Source organism: Narcine bancroftii, chromosome 4 (assembly GCF_036971445.1).
Source record: "Narcine bancroftii isolate sNarBan1 chromosome 4, sNarBan1.hap1, whole genome shotgun sequence".
In the NCBI taxonomy this organism is placed as follows: domain Eukaryota; kingdom Metazoa; phylum Chordata; class Chondrichthyes; order Torpediniformes; family Narcinidae; genus Narcine; species Narcine bancroftii.
The window spans coordinates 264,322,904-264,339,044 of NC_091472.1; the positions used below are offsets into that span (position 1 = coordinate 264,322,904).

Here is a 16,141-nt window from a genome sequence, read left to right on the forward strand (position 1 = left end):
AGAAGCCAGAAGTATGAAAAGCACAAAAAAGCTCCTATTTACCAACATTCTGAATATTGCAAAAGAACAATACCAAGAGCAAAGTCAACAAAATCATTTTTGACACAGTGCTCCAGGTAGAGATACCAGGACAGATGGCTAACAATTTGGTTGCAAAGTAGATTTTAAAGAGTTGGCACAGACACTGTGGTAGGAAGGGCTGTATTTTTCCATGTTCTAAATCCTTGGGTTTGTCAAAAGTGAAGGGGAGTATTGCAGGAGAGCATTGGGTTTTGATTTGTTACATAAAAATTGAGCCAAGCGAGAGTGAACCCATTTAAAAAGATGGCAGAGGAGAGGGGTTGGAAAAGGCATTAATAATCATTCTCATCAAAGACTGAAGAAGGGTTGGTTAAGATAGGGAGTTATGGTTCACCAAGAATATAGCTACAAAGTTATAGAAAGTGACCATTACAGAAGCCAATTCTATGCAGTTGCGAGACTTGACGTGTGGCTGCAAAAGATTCAGTTGGAAACATTAAGTTGGCCCTGGGAGAAGACAACGAAAGAGAGTTGGAAATTTGCCAATAGTTTTCAAAGGCAATGATGTTATGGGTATATTTTTATCAGGAGAGGGTTGGTGATGTTAGAATTGAAGGGGAGTGGGAAGTATGAAAAGGGAGAGAGAGAACCTTCAAAAAAATCAGTCAATCTGTAATTCAAGAAACAACAGTAAGTGAGCCACAGTTTGATTAGAATGAGTTTAAAGGAGATAACAAGAAGTGTGTTTATATTAAAAAAAAGTTAGAAAATGTGGTAGAATCGAGAGAATAATGTAAACTCAAAAACTAAGGAATGAAAAATGTTAAGAATGTTTGACCAGATAAGCAAAATGAAAGAACAGACATAAATTTAGACATACAGCATGGCAACAGGACATTTCAGCCTATGAATCAGTGCCGCTCAATTAACCTACATCCCCGTATGTTTCGAATGGTGAGAGGAAACTGGAGCCCTAGGGAAAACTCTTTACAGAAAGTGCAGGATTCGGAACCCAGTCCCAATCGCTGCAGCTGTAAAGGTGTTGCGCTACCCATCTCGCCAACCGTGCCACATAACTGAGGCACCAGAATGAATTATTAGCAAAACAATGTTTGGGATTCTTTCACATAGAAAGTTGGCCACAAGAAGCAGGAGGGGATGTTTAAAGTGATGGTTTGTGGTAGAGAAACCATATTTTCTCTCTATTCTTTTATGATCTTTGAATAATTATTAGTTTTAGCAATGTAATGACACTTTACATAATTCATTCATATCGGCTGATCCATATCTGGAAATACTCTTGTGTTTGGCAGCATCTGTGGAGATGGAAACAAAGTAAACATTTCTGGTGAATGGTCTTTCTTCTCACAGAAGATAACAAATTTCTGGAATTATCCATCTTGGGTGGTTGGAAAGGCCAGTCCATTGCGGATATTTAAAAGGAAGTCGATAATTTGTTGAAAGTTTGGTCAGGAGATGAGGCCTGGGGCAGATAAGCTATGATTTGATTAAATAGTGGGACATGCTTGGGAGGCCAAGTAGATTACACCAGGTCTTATTTTGTGAAAACCATTGCTAATTGATTCTCTCCCACATGATGGACCTGCCTAATATTTCCAGTAATTTCTGTCTTTTAGTAAATAAGAAAATTACTAATAAATTCTGTAAGAAGCATTGTGAAGCAGAGGTTAGTTGGAATATGCAATTTCTGGAGGAGAATTACATGAATGCATTGTGGAATAGACAATGCACTGGATGAAGTTAGATGTCGGTGAGAGGGAGTTTGTGTGGTGTATCATGTTCTTGGATGTGAATATGTGGGCACTTATTGTCCATTCCAAATGAACTCTCTCCCTGTGATTCTGAGTGATTTTAATTATTTACACACATGAATGCAAAATCTAGGCTGACTTTGCACTGCAGTAATGAGGATATTATGCAGGCTGGCAAGGTGAAAGTAGCGGTTAGTGCAAATATTGTTATAGCACCAGCGAACCGGGTTCAAATCTGGTGCTGTCTGTCAGGAGTTTGTATTTCTCCCTGTGTTTGTGTGGGTTTCCTACCACATTTCAAAACATACAGGGCTTGTAGTTTAATTGGGTACACTGTAATTGGGTGGCACGAGCTCATGGGCTGGAAGGACCAGTTACCATGTTGTACATCTAAAATAAAACACCTTGCATCCCCTCCCCATCTCATTACCCAGTTCCTTTCCCCTTCTCCCCACTATCCACAAACCCATCTGCTCCCCATTGTTTGCATCTGGCCACCATCACTCCCAAATATGGTCCACCTATCCCCTTCATTCAGTGGTTATCTCCATCCTCAACTTCCTCCTCACCCCTACCCTTCCCCCACTCCATTTGGCTTTTTTTTTCCTTTGTCTGATTCCATCTATCACTCTCCTGCTCCCACTCCAAACCTCCTGATCCCTTAACTGGCTTCATCCTTTACCCTCCTTCATCCATCTACTGAGCCTTCTCCTTCTCCTCTTTAATACTGCCTCTTCTTCTTGTTCAATCCTGAAGCAGGGTTTGAAACCAAAATTTTGACTGTCCATTTCCCTTGTTGGATGATGCCTGACCTAATGAATTCCTCCGGCTGTTTGCTTTTTGCTCTAGATCCCAGCATCACAAGGATCCTGTCTCCTCCTCCCCATCCTGAGGATATGATTATTTAGTTGAAGAGTTAGTACTCATCACCACTTAAGCATAGCAGTTGGTGCAATGCTGTTACAGTGCCAGTGACCTGGGTTCAAATCTGGCTCTGTCTGTAATAAGTTTGTACATTCTCCCCATGTGTGCATGGGTTTCCTCTTTCAGAAACATACCAATGGTTTGGGTATAACTGGAGGGCACAGGTTTGTGGGCCGAAAGGGCCTGTTGCTGTGCTCTATGTCTAAATTTAAATTTAACTGCAGATCTATCCCTGGAGGTGACGTATTGAGGCAGGTAGTAAAAATGTAGTCTCAATTTTTCAGTGATCTGGGCTCAGACCTGATCTTTGTTATTCTCTGTGCGAAGTTACATATTCTCAGGAAAATTGGATTATTTTAAATTGGCAACTTGGTTGGTATGGACCAATTGAGCAGAAGGGTCTATTTCTAAGCTTTGTGACTCTAACTTTTCTTGTGGGCTTCCTCTGGTTTTCTCCTACATCCCAAATTTGTGTGGGTTGGTAGGTCAATTGGTCAGGGTAGAATGCTCCCTGTTGTATAGGTGAGTGGCAGAATCTAGGAGAGTTGAAGGTAATGTGGGGGAGAATAGGTTACAGAGAAAAATTAGTGAAGGATCAAATTGCTCTATGAACCATTGGGCCAAAATGGCCCATAGAAGTCTATGTTGTAAGGAAATCTGGAAATATTTGTTGCTTCAGTTATTTAACCATTATCAAATTGCAATTCAAGGGAGCTTATTGTGTGCAAATCCTAGATTATGAGTGACTGCAAGATGTCCTTCAATCACTGAAAAGCTTGTGAGAAGTGCAGTAAAGTGCTGGAGAAACTCTGCAGGCCTATAGAATGCCAAACGCCTTTGCCTGTGCAGATTTCTTGTGGATGTGAAAAGTCCAATTTAAGCATTTGTTTTACATAGCAGCTACAGGTTTTGTTTAGGAAGGTTCAATAGTTTATTTTTGTACATGCTATATAAAATGAACAGCAACAATAAAATAACATCTCAAGTCTGAACTCTGCCCACAAGAAATGAAAATCCATAGTATCATGAAGTGAGATGTGATTACAACTTTGAAACAATTTTACTACCAAATTTATTAAGCGCCAACTGAGCAGTAAATGTTGCGCGCAAAGAGATGAGATCCACCACCCACCCCACCGCAATCGACTCTTGTTGGATATCTATTTCCAGAACCCGTTCGCCTCTCAGCGCGTGGATTAAACGACAGGGGGCAGGGGAGGGAAGAATCCCCTGCCCCCTGCTCATGGGGACGAGAAAGGCCTGAACGACTCGCCGCTAGAGGCCAGCAAAGAACGGAAAGAAAATTTACTCTGCGCTCCAGGCGAGAGATGCAAGCACAACGCAGATTTCGGACGAACACCGAAAATATAGATTTTAATGTGTTGGCCTGAAAACTGATCAACATCCACAGAAAGAGATGCAAGATCATTAGCGTGAGGACATAGTTTAGATGTTTGATCAGTGTTGGTCCAACCAAAATTTCATTGTAGAGGTTTTTGTATAAATCAAACATTGGTAAAATGCATTTCTCTGATACGGTGCATAAGGGTTAACTTGGGTTGATTTTCTTGCAGAATATAAACTTTTGCAGGGAATCTAAAGTTTAAAAAAAGTTTTACATTTAGAAGACACTGCTTTCAAGAAGCTGTAACTCAAACTGCAAGAAAGTAACTTAAAATCATATCTCTCCCGGGTTTCTGAAACTCCGTCTTTCACAACTAACTACTCCTGAGTTACAAAGTGATTGGGACTTCAATAGGGGAGAGAGGATCAAATCACACACAACTTCACTGTTTTTTTTCAATCAGAGCTGCGAGCTGGTGGGACAGAGAGGGGAGGGGGGCAGGCAGAGAGATTAAAAAGTTTGGGAATTGCTCTCTGCCCTCCCTCTCCGTGAGCGGAGAGGAAAGTCTTTTCCTCCCGCGTGTATCTTGTCTAAGGGGGAGTCACGGCGCAGGCAGACACGCCGACAGCGGTCCCAACTCGTCTGAATTCAAGCCTGACGAACGCACACGCTCCGAAAGTCGGACTCCCGGATTTCTTCGCTGAACTTCAGACCTTTTGGGAGCTTTACTTTCGACGCGTGGATTCTTTTTCCCTTCTCTTTTGGGGCAGTCTGCTTTTCCTGATAACGGTTTCAATCATTTTTTTTAAAAAAGAACCTACATGTTAGGTTCCTTAGTTTTATTTTAATTTATTTCTTGCAGTTTGAAGCCTTTCTGCCAAATACACGGATCAGATTAACCCCCTTAAAATCTTCACTGCTAACCAGGTAAAGTTTTGCCTTCCACCCCCTTCTCGAGTACTTTGACTGGTCCCAGTGCTGTGTGATACCTGTCTGACTGTACTTTATTAACTCCAAGTCGCACCTAATTGCTGCAACCTATAAGAATTTGTTTATGCAGCTTTTGCCGCTTGCTGTGTAATTGGGGGGTGGGGAGAGAGGGATCGTGACTCTCAACAAACGGTGACTTTTTTTAGGGTGTTTATATAAAAAAAACTAAAAAGTTTGCAAACAAATGTACTGTTCGTTCGTTTTCTCCCCCACCCCCCTGCAGCCTTCTTTTGTCCCGATTACCTTTTATGGAATTCCAAATATTTTTTTCGTTCTTTGCAACCTGATGCCGGTTTTTTTTTTGAAGAGGATTTTTGTTGAGTGTCGGGCGCCAGCCTCATTAAGGAGTTGGGGGGTCCCGAGGAAGTTTGTTTCTTCCCCCCCCCCCCCCCCCCCCCCCCCACCCCCTTTCCTCGGCTTTATTGACCCAGGTTGGTATGGAGCGGGGAAGAAGTGAAATGTTCGCTGTTGCAACTTTCTTGTCTCCATTTCTCTGCTGAGTCCGACGGGCAGTGTTGTTTTTGCGCAAGTTTTAATTGCTGTCCTTGGACCCAAGCGAGCTTGGAGGAAAGGGGCGCCTTGAGAGCGCACGTTGCTCCGGGCTTCGGCTTCAAACAGCACCTCGAGTTCCCTGGTCACTGAGAAGCTCGGAGGAAATTCGTCTCTTAACAGAAGGAAACCTGTTTTAATTGTCCATTTTCCCACCTTTGCACTGGCATTCATTCTATGTCTTGGCACCAAGTAACTGAACTTTTGCTTTAAAATTGAACGAGCCGGGTCTGCAGCTGCTGAAGGGGGGTCCTCTAGTGATAGAAGCTGCTGCTTTTAACCCCCCCCCCCCCTTCGGTCGAGGCGCAAAACTTCGCTGACCCTCAGGTGTTGTCTGAAAATAGCCGACCTCTCCGTGTAGGGAACCCCGACAATGCAATAAATAAGTGGTTCTGTGTGCGCATTTAATTGCTATTAATCACGACAGGATCGTAACTGGCGAGCCCCTCCAGTTCAGACTGAAATGCTCACAGGGTATTGTTAAAATTCTTTGAGGTCCTCAGAAAAATGGTCTCAGTCATTGTGGAGGCACATAATTATACTCGGAAAGCTGCCAGAACTTTTTACTGTTAAGATAACCATGTTTTGAAAAAAAAACTTGAGGATTAATTGCGTGAAGGTCTTTTTTTTCCACCTAGCAACTTTGTCATCTTGATATTATCCAACTGTTTTTTTTTTATTGGCATCAATTTGAATTGCTTTAAGGCATCTGTGGTTTTCCAAGTGTGGTTTTGTGTGTGTGTGTGTGTTTGTGCAGTTTTGGCTGGCAGGGAAAACATTCGTGACTGCCTTGCCTTTTGTGGGATAAAGTAATATTTGAATAAAAGTCTATTGGTAAATGTGGTATAAGATTTTATTTAAGTGAGCACCCAGACTGTATGAAATTACCACTGCATTACAGCTATCTGAAAAACAGTTAAAATCTGACAACACTCTGCAGCAGGGAAACAGGCCCTTCAGCCCAACGTGTTGACCGAGCTAGTTGCTCTAGCCTGCATTTGACCCATATACCTCCATGGAAATGGAAATTCTACAAAGTCAAATAACATGACACTTGTAGAGACGTCTTGCTTATTTATTTCTAATCAGCCATGTTTTGTTGAAAGTATATCGTTTACTGGAACCTGTTTAATGAGCCAGTTGGCAGTTCGGTGCTCACAGTCATCAGACTTTCCACTTGATGCCAGTGTTTGCTCTTGTTTACAATTATGGTGTATTTTGGTTTTCAAAAGTTTGATGTATTTGAAGCAATTTGCATGGCTGATGGTTCAAAATGCCGCAGAGGTATTTAAAATACGCATACTTTGGACATGTGGAAGCACTGGGTTTAATTATCTTACATGCTTGAGAAGGCTTGTTTTTTTCAGTACTATATATTTAGCCTTCAGTAAATCCCACTTTGTGTCTCCTGCTTGATCTGCAGTTTGTCACATCTTGTTATTTTGGAAGATTAATACCAGCAAGTCTTGTTAGTGTGTGGCACAGACTTGATGGGTCAAATGCCCCTCCTGTGCCACAGTGAATCTGTGCTTCCATGGTCCAAACCAGGCTGCTACAGTGAGTAATTTTTAAATGGTAGTCTTGCATAGGAAATAGAGTTTAGTGCATCTTAATTTACCGATTACATGACATCGAGTGGGAAAGCAATTATGCAAAGGTTGTGGCGAGTCTACAAAGGTATAGAGAGGTTAATTAAGTGGACGAGGGTCTGACAGATGGAGAATAATGTTGGTAAATGTGAGGTCATCCAGTTTGGAAGGAAAGGTAGATCAGGCTATTATTTGAATGGTGAACGGTGAGCATAATATTGTGCAGAGAGACAAGCTGTGCCTGTCCATGGGTTTGCAGCAGGTAATCAAAAAGTTAAATGGAATGTTGGCCTTCATTGCTGGAGGGATTGAATTCAAGAGCAAGAAGGTTCTGCTGCAACTGTACAGGGTTTTGGTGAGGCTACCTCTGGAGGACTGTGCAGTTCTGGTCTCCTTGCTTGAGAAAATATAAGAACATAAGAAATAGGAACAGTGGCAGGCCATCCGACCTGTCAACCCTGCTCTGCCATTCAACGAGATCATGCCTGATCTGATGATGGGCTTATCTCCACCATCCCATATGGCTAATTTCCCATCTCCTTTAATTCTCCAAATCTATCCAAACTTGTCTTAAATATATATACTGAGGTAGCCTCCAATGGGCAACAAATTCCTGGATGGGAAAAATAGGTCACCTGTACAAAGTGAAGGGAGGAAAGTTTAGGGGAGACATCAAGAGTCAAGTTTTTTTTTTACACAGAGTGGTGGGTGCCTGGAATGTATTGCCGGGGAGGTGGTGGAGGCTGGAACAATAGAGGCATTTAGGAGACTCTTGGGCAGGTACATGGATGAAAGAAAAATAGAGGATAATGTGGTAGGAAGGGTTTTTTTATGGGTATGTAGGTATATGGGTCTGCACAACATTGTGGGCTGAAGAGCCTGTACTGTGCTGTAATGTTCTCGGTCAGATACTACTTATTGCAAATAGAATGTAATGTTACATGAAGTTGCCTTTAGGCTGGCATAAGGCAAAGATTTGTCATTAGCATTACATGACTTACACTGGAGTATGGTGACAATTAGACACTGGGGGTATGGTGACTGCCAGTGGCTCTGGGGATGAGATTACTCCTACTGGCACTGGGAACATGGTGACTAACATTGGCTTTGCAATGTGCTGATGGACACTGGCATGTCGTGCAGAATGTCACCCATACTGGAGATGTGGTGACTTGACACTAACATTGAGTAAATGGTGACTGATGCTTGGATGGGTATATGGTGATTGTCACTCCCACTGGGAAGGTGCTGAGTTGACTGACACTAATGTCAGGGATGTGTCTCTGATATTAACACTGGGAAAGTGGTGACTGATCCTTGGATGGGGAAGTGGTGACAGGTTTGTTGAGGGACACTAGCATTGACAATGTAATGGGTGACAGGAGCAAGAGTGATGTGCTGACTGGCAGCACTGGTCTTGTGGTGACCATCAGGAGGATGGGCATTGATTAAGATGGAAATATTGTGACTAGTCTGGTACTAGGTCTGGGGATGTGATGGCTAATGCTAGCAATTAGTAAGTGCTGTCACGAGGATTGGGGATATGGTGACTATAAAGCTGAGGATTTTGATGCTTACATTATCTACATTGAAGCATTTCTGCACATTAACAGTGGTTCTTGGGTCCACAAATGTTTTTAACCATGTACATAGATCCACTTGCCTCTCTGGAAAATTATCTTGAAGAATAATTTTGCAGATGATATTGTCTGTAACTGTATCTGAGGAAGAATTTATCACCTTGATTGAGTGCTTGTGGCAGTTTCTTTATCCATGAAACCTTGATAACTACATTGAAATACCATTCTTGGATATTTTTGATATGAGCAGTACTTGTATCTGGCTGTAGAAATTAGCATACTAGGTACATTTTGACAGTAAATAATGAAACCTACACTATCTATTCTTCCAATGCACTAAACATAGTTGAGTACTTTGCATTTTATCTCTGATTATAAATAGTCCAGAGCTTTATTTCCATTGTTTAGTAATGAACTGGTTAATTTTTATATATTGCAAAGTTCAATTGTTCATTATACTTTAAAAAAAACTATCATTGTGGGAATGTCTTCTTTTAAGGAAAATGCTTTTAACAAATTTATTGGAAATATTGAGTGTTTGAAAAGAGTGCTTACAATGCCAGATATTGTAAGCATCTTCATTTTAATTGTTTTCAGGCATGTTGGGAAAGGTGATGTGAAATCATTTTAGTACTACCAGACCGATTGACCCTTGGCTTTATGCTCCACTCATCTGAACATTCCATTTTTCTTCTTTTCAACCCAGTGTCTTTGATGGTTAATACCCTGAGATGGTATAATAGAAAGTCGATGATAAGGGTTTTTATAACCATAATCAATATGATTCCCTCCTTCCTGCTTTTCCTTAATCTCTCAACATCAATGACTCCATTGCATGCCCTCCATGTCAAAAATTTCATTTAATTTTCAAGCCTACAAGTCATAACAAGGTCAATAGCACAGTACCCCAAGAGTGAAATAAATCCTGCGGCCATATTACGTGTTTTCCCAGGGTTAACGGAAATAGGAGAAGTCGATATTGATGCCATCTAGTTGGAGACTGTCAAAAATGAATACGAGGTGTTCCTCCAATTTACAGGTGGCCTCAATTAGGTAGTATGTGAGGCCATGGTCAGACAAGTCCTTCTACCAGAGACCGATCTTTCTTAGCCCTCTCCCCTATCACTTCTCAGCTTCTTTCTTCACCCTCTCACCTGTATCCATCTTTTGCTGGTTAGCTTGTCTTTCTCCTCCTTGTCCACTTTCCCACCTTTTGAATAAGACCTCTGCCTGATTTTTGGTACTTCTGAGGAAGTGCACAGGCCTGAAATATGGACTGCCTTTTACTTTCTAGGGATGCTGCATGACTTGCTGAGTTTCTCCAGTGCTTTTGTTTACGGCACTTCTCGCCTAGAGATACAACGTGGTAACAAGTCCTTCCAGCCCATGAGCCCTATTATTGCCTAATTCCTACCATAGCTTTTTGGAAGGTGGGCAGAAACCAGAGCACCAGGGGATCCCACACAGACATGGGAAAGAACATACAAACTCCCTACAGAGTCAGATTCAAACCTGAGTTGCTGTCTGCTACCTATCCACTCTGATCCAGATTTTTTTTTTAGTGGCATTAAAAAAAATGAAGGCTGTTAGCTTATCCAGTATGGGGAACAGCTCTAGTCAAAAGCCATCTTGCAAGAGGCATGAGATGCGAGCTGCGTTTATTGTCATATGTACAAGTATAATGTGCAGATGCACTAAAATTTGTGCTTGTTGGAACTCCATGGGCTCATAAAACATATGCTGAGCATTCTCATTTTTGCAAGGCAGAAACTAATGCAGTGTTAAGTCTTCATCGACCATTTAATGAAATAGTTAATCTATTGTGGAAATAACGAGGAATCTGTTACTATATGTGGATAATGTTCATTAATTAGTTTTCTTTAGGGAAAATAGGTGTAGTGCAGATGGGTAGAAATGATGGGACTGTGTGGCATAGTAACATGAAATGAGATTTGGAGAACAGAGCAATTTTAATTATTATAGCAATTATTTTTGATTTTGTTGTGGAATGCCCAATGGTTTCTATGACTAGCTTCATAGAAAGTTATTTGGTGCAAGGGCCTGATGGCAGTCATTTGCATAAGAAGAAAGATTTAGAGCAGTTGCTATTGTGTTCAATGAAGAGTTCCAGCAGTCAGGCCAGAGGGAATGAAAAGACTGCAAAGAAATGATGGGCTATTCAGGTTTTTTTCACAGCCTAAAGCTGTGGTCATCTCCCTCTGAAATCAACGATCAGGATGTCACTTTCATCTTCAAGAACACCATTATGTTGCGTTTCTCACACATTCACTTTTGTAAGGGATTATTGATCAGATATTCTTTTTCTTCACTCCTGTGGAAACCTGTTGTTTTCCGTCTTAAATAGGACAAAACCCCAGAAACTTAATCTTGGGCTCTTGCGTACAATGGCGCTAAAATCATTCTCAGCCTATTGGGTTAAACTGCTATTAAGTTAAAGTATCACCAAGGAAGGGGACCCACATCCTTGGGACACGAAGGGGAATCCAAAAGTACACTGTTATGCCTCTGAGAGCAAGTGGTACAAGTTGTGTTGTACGTGAGTGTCCTTAATCAAAATATTGTTTTTAAATATTTGTGCGACATTTTCTGGTGGACAAATTCTTCTCTGGTTGGCTTTGGCACTTTGAATGCAGATAGTCTGTCAGTATGCAATGCAGTCGCTCCTGTCTGTTGTGTGCAGTTTCATAAAAGTTTTGTTAACTTTTGATCCCTCCCACTTGCATGCATCTTTTGCCTAATGAATTGGTCCTTCACCCAGATTTGAAACTATGAAAAGCATTCAAATGGTTGAGAGTGAGGCCTCTTAGCTGAGATGCAGAAAGTTGAAGATTAGAATTCTGGTGATTCTGTGTAGGGACATGGGGGTGCGTGGTGGGGGGGGGGGTGCGATGTGTTGGTAATTTCACTGGAAGTACAGAGGGGATCTTCAAATAAAAATATAGAGCTGAAGAAACTCAGCAGGTGAAACTGTGTATTTTATATAGCAAAGATAAAGATACAAAACCAATGTTTCAAAATGGGTTCAGGCACCTGCCTACATTTTGCTCATTCCTTGATGAAGGGCTCGAGCCTGAAATGTGGATATGTATCCTTATCTTTGCTACATATAGTGCATGGTTTGACCTGCTGCATTTCTCCAGCAGTGTGTTTTTACTTCAACCACGGTGCCTGCAGAATTTCATGTTTTACTACAGGGGATTCTTCAAAAACAAATTTACAATAGTGTGCTTTTGATTTGTATTTGAGTTCCTCATTTTTAAAATAACTTGGAGTACTTCAATTGCTCTGAGTTATCTGAAAATTTTGAAAAATACTTTTATAAATCTAATTTTTTTAAATGCTGCGCATTCTACTTTTTTTTTCAGAAAAGGTTGACATGAGTATTCTGTCCTAGATTATGAATTGAACTTCTAGCGCCATGCAGGGGATGAATTTACTGGCCGGCAGATGACCGAAGCATCCTATCCAGTGTGGTTTTACCATGATTGTTTATGATATCCTTGCAAGCAGCTGCCATGTGTCCTTATTACTGACAATTCGCTCGACAAGTACCACATGAAAGGACATCAGCTTGAAAGATCCAGATAACTCTCCACGCAGTGTCCATTGTGCTCAGCACAATGCAAGAAAGTCTGGCAGATCTTTGAGTTCCTGCTGTGGAGAGCTGTTTGGTTACTGAAGTACACTTGTGCTAACTGAATTGATTTAACTTAAATGGCTGCTGGTGACCTTGAGTGTCAATAATTTCCTGATGTGTTGGAATGCAAATGGCGGCACAGTTAGTGCAGCGGTTAGTACGATGCTATTGCAGCGGCAGCGACCCAGGTTTGAATGTGGCATTTGTAAATTCTCCCCATGACCTGCGTGGGTTTTCCCCAAGTGCACTGGTTTCCTCTCACCGTCCAGAATATACGAGGTTGTAGGTTAATTGAGCAGCACAGGCTTTAAAGGTAGGAATTGGCTTCTAGGTTGTTAATATGCAAAAATAAAGGAAGGGTGTACTTATTCAAATAATAGCTAAATTTAAAATACATTTCATTTACTGGAACATCTTTCTGTTTTCTGTCAAGCTGGATTCTTTAATCTTCCTGATGGCTCATCAGATAACTGTGATGCCTAACCTGGCACTGAACCATAAAAATCCATTAGGTCCTATTTTTGGTCTTTAAGAATGCAAACCTTTACTTCTATTAGTCTAGGAAGTTGAAGTATTTAATCATGGTTTTAGTTTCTGATTGTTATTCAGTGATCTCTCCAGAAATCACTCCCAATGTTTCTAATCTCCTCCTGCATCACTCTCTTGAAATCTCTGCCTTGCACTAATTCCAGCCTCTCAATCGTCCTCAAAATTATTTGCCCCACTCTAGTTTCCTATGCGAACAATGCCAAGGATGTTTAAATTCTAGGGTTTCTTCCTAAATCTTTTCCCTTTATTTCACCTTTCTCCTCATTCCATCTTTCTATATCCCTCATTCTTCCTTCAAGACCTTCTTTAAAATCAGCTTCATTGAACAAGCTTTTGGACAAAGTGCCAATACTCATGTGATTCAGTGTTGAAGTTTGTTAACACTCCTGTGAAGTGGTTTGGGTCATTAAAGGTGCGATATATTGGAGGAATGTTTACATAGAAAGGTGGACTCGCAAACATCCAATTAGGAAGGAAGTAGACTTGTTGTGTAAAATAGTGCATTTTTTTTCTGGTATATGTTGAAAATGCCACTGATATCATTAAACCGGATTATATAATCATGGGTATGTTGCTGTTTGTGGTGTTCACTGATGCTTTTCCCATTTAACTCCATTTCAAAAAAGACTTAATTTTGGAATTTAGGAGAATGAGGGGGTAGATCTCATTCTAACATTTTGTATGTTGAAAGGCATGGACAGGGTAGATGTTTCCCATGGTGGGAGAGTCCAGGTCAAGAAGGCAGAACTTCAGGATTAAAAGTTGTCTTTTTGAAAAGGATTTCTTTTCAGCCAGAGGATGGTAAATCTGTGGTCACAGGCCATTGTGGGGGGCCAGGTCATTGGGTGTATATAAGGCAGAGATTGATAAGTTCTTGTTTAGTCAGGGCATCAAAGGTTATTGGGGAGAAGGCTGGGCTGAGTAGGGAAAATGGATCAGCTCATGACAGGAAAGAATCAATGGGTTGAATAGCCCATCTCTTCTCCAATATCTTATGATCTTGTGGTCTAATTGGATGTCATGGGCACTAAATAAGTGCAGCCCTGCCTCAATTATGTTCAGAAATGAGTTGCAATGTAGAAGTCATTACTAAAGTGAAACGAGGTAGTTGTATCTCAGATTATGTAGGAAATGGTTTACAAATTCTTGGGCCTGAACATTGACTGAATTCCCTCAAACCCTTTTCAAATGTGAAGAGTTATTGAATGATTTTGATTCAGGTTATGCTCAGAAACTAAACACTGTCTCCATAATTTCCTTTGTTTTCTTGGATTTTCTTGTCACCGCCTTTTGCCTTGAGATTTCCCTATTGCTAATTCGGTGAGAGTTTTTACCCTCATCTGAAGGGCTGCTAACAAATGTTTCCTCAGAAGAAGTCGGATAGAACCAGATACATCAACTAGATATTCCCTGGCTGACAGTTATTCTCCAAATTCCCTTTGATTTCTCAAGGCTTGCAATTGCTTTGAATTTGAAGCAACTGTAGTCAGTTTGAGCCATCCAAGGAATGGTGTGCATTCTGGATGGAGGAGGAGTGGAGAGATGAGGGGGAGGCAATCATTTAGTTTCTGTGCTTCCTGAAGATGAGGATGATTTGGAATTTTTATCCCCGACAGTGATTTTATATAAAGATCTGTGGTCATTAATCACAGAGAACCTGAGAGAGTGAACATTGGCAATCGCTTGAATCATGAAGGAGCACCATCTATTTATTTATGTTTATTTAATAAATCATACCTGGAACCTGTTCAACTTTAGTCTCTGCAGTTGTTGAATTGCAGAGATATCATTGTGGTCCATACAATGGATTTTACTTTGATTGTATGGTTCGCTAGTAGAAGCTTAGATTGTGGTGAAATCTTGATTAGAATCAGCTAAATTATAGGGACTAAAGCTGGATTGTAATGAAATCACATCTGGGATCTGCTGAACTGTAGTAGTCACTGCTGGATTGTTATGAAATCACTGCTGGACTAGTGAAGTCAGGCTGGAATCCGCATCTTTGTTTCCTCAAATAGCTCCATGCCTTTCAAATTCAGGGGACGGACTGGGCTTTACCAAGTGGCAGTATCCAAGTATTACAGAGTCTACATTGCAGAGCTCTAACCATCTCGCACAGGGGAACTTACTCAAGCTTCTGGTGCAGATGTGACCTCTGCAACTTTTCGTTTCAGGGTCAAGAGTGCTCCCACTGAGCTACAGCTGGCGCACAGCAGCTTACACCATTTGGAAAGCTCGTCTTGTTCACTGACTGACTGTTCACTGGTTTCCTTCAGTAACCTTGGTTTAATTTCAATTCACTAACATCCTTCAGGAAATGTAATCTGCCATGTCTGAATGATATTTGAGCACAGATACAATGTACTTTTTCAAATTTATTTCAATTTAGACACACAGAATAGTAACAGGCCCTTTCTGCCTATGAGCCTGTGCTGTCCAATTGCACTCAATTGACCTATACCCCGGTACATTTTGAAGCATGGGAGGAAACCCATGGAGACTTGGGGAGAATGTACAATCTCCTTACAGGCAGTGTGACAGTCGAACCCTGGTCCCAATCGCTGGTGCTGTAACAACGTTGCACTAACTGCTGTGCTAACCTTGAATACTAAAAGGCTGCACAGTTCAACCTCACTAAACAAGCCATGTTCAGGGGGCAATTAAGGCAATCTTCACTGTGAGGAAACAATTTTTAAAGGAATTGTGACCAAGATAAGTTAGAGATGGTATTATTGGACAAAAAAAATCTGCTGGACGAACTCAGTAGGTTGAGCAGCATCAGTGGGAGAAAAAAATAATGGTCTCAGTTTTGGCCTACAGCCCTTCATCAAGACTAGTTGAAGGATTCTGTTGATTCTTTTTTACACCACTGTTGCTGTTCCACCCTCTGAGCTCTTCCAGCAGATTGTTTTGCTCCAGATACCAGTATCTGCATGTATGCTTCAGTGGGATTCTTACTTGTCCAGTAACCATTGATGGATCTCAATTAAAGATAATCAAGGACATGTGCATTGCCCATCTGAAAAGAATCATAGAGAAGCATAAAAGCTATAGATGCTGGAACTTTGAGCAGACAAAGAATTGCTGGAGGAACTTAGCAGGCCCGACAGCATCCACAGGTAGAATCATTAGTCAACTATTCGGGCCTGAACCCTTTATCAAGA

General features: G+C 41.2%; 1 protein-coding gene across 1 annotated transcript in view; it reads left to right on the plus strand.

The window, feature by feature from the left end:
• Positions 1–4,572: 4,572 nt before the first annotated feature.
• gli2a (GLI family zinc finger 2a) overlaps positions 4,573–16,141 on the plus strand; it is a 481,485-nt gene continuing 469,916 nt past the window's right edge. Inside the window, exon 1 of the mRNA XM_069934894.1 lies at positions 4,573–4,989. The gene's annotated coding sequence lies outside the window, so the exon portion shown is untranslated. The remainder of the gene's footprint in view (positions 4,990–16,141) is intronic.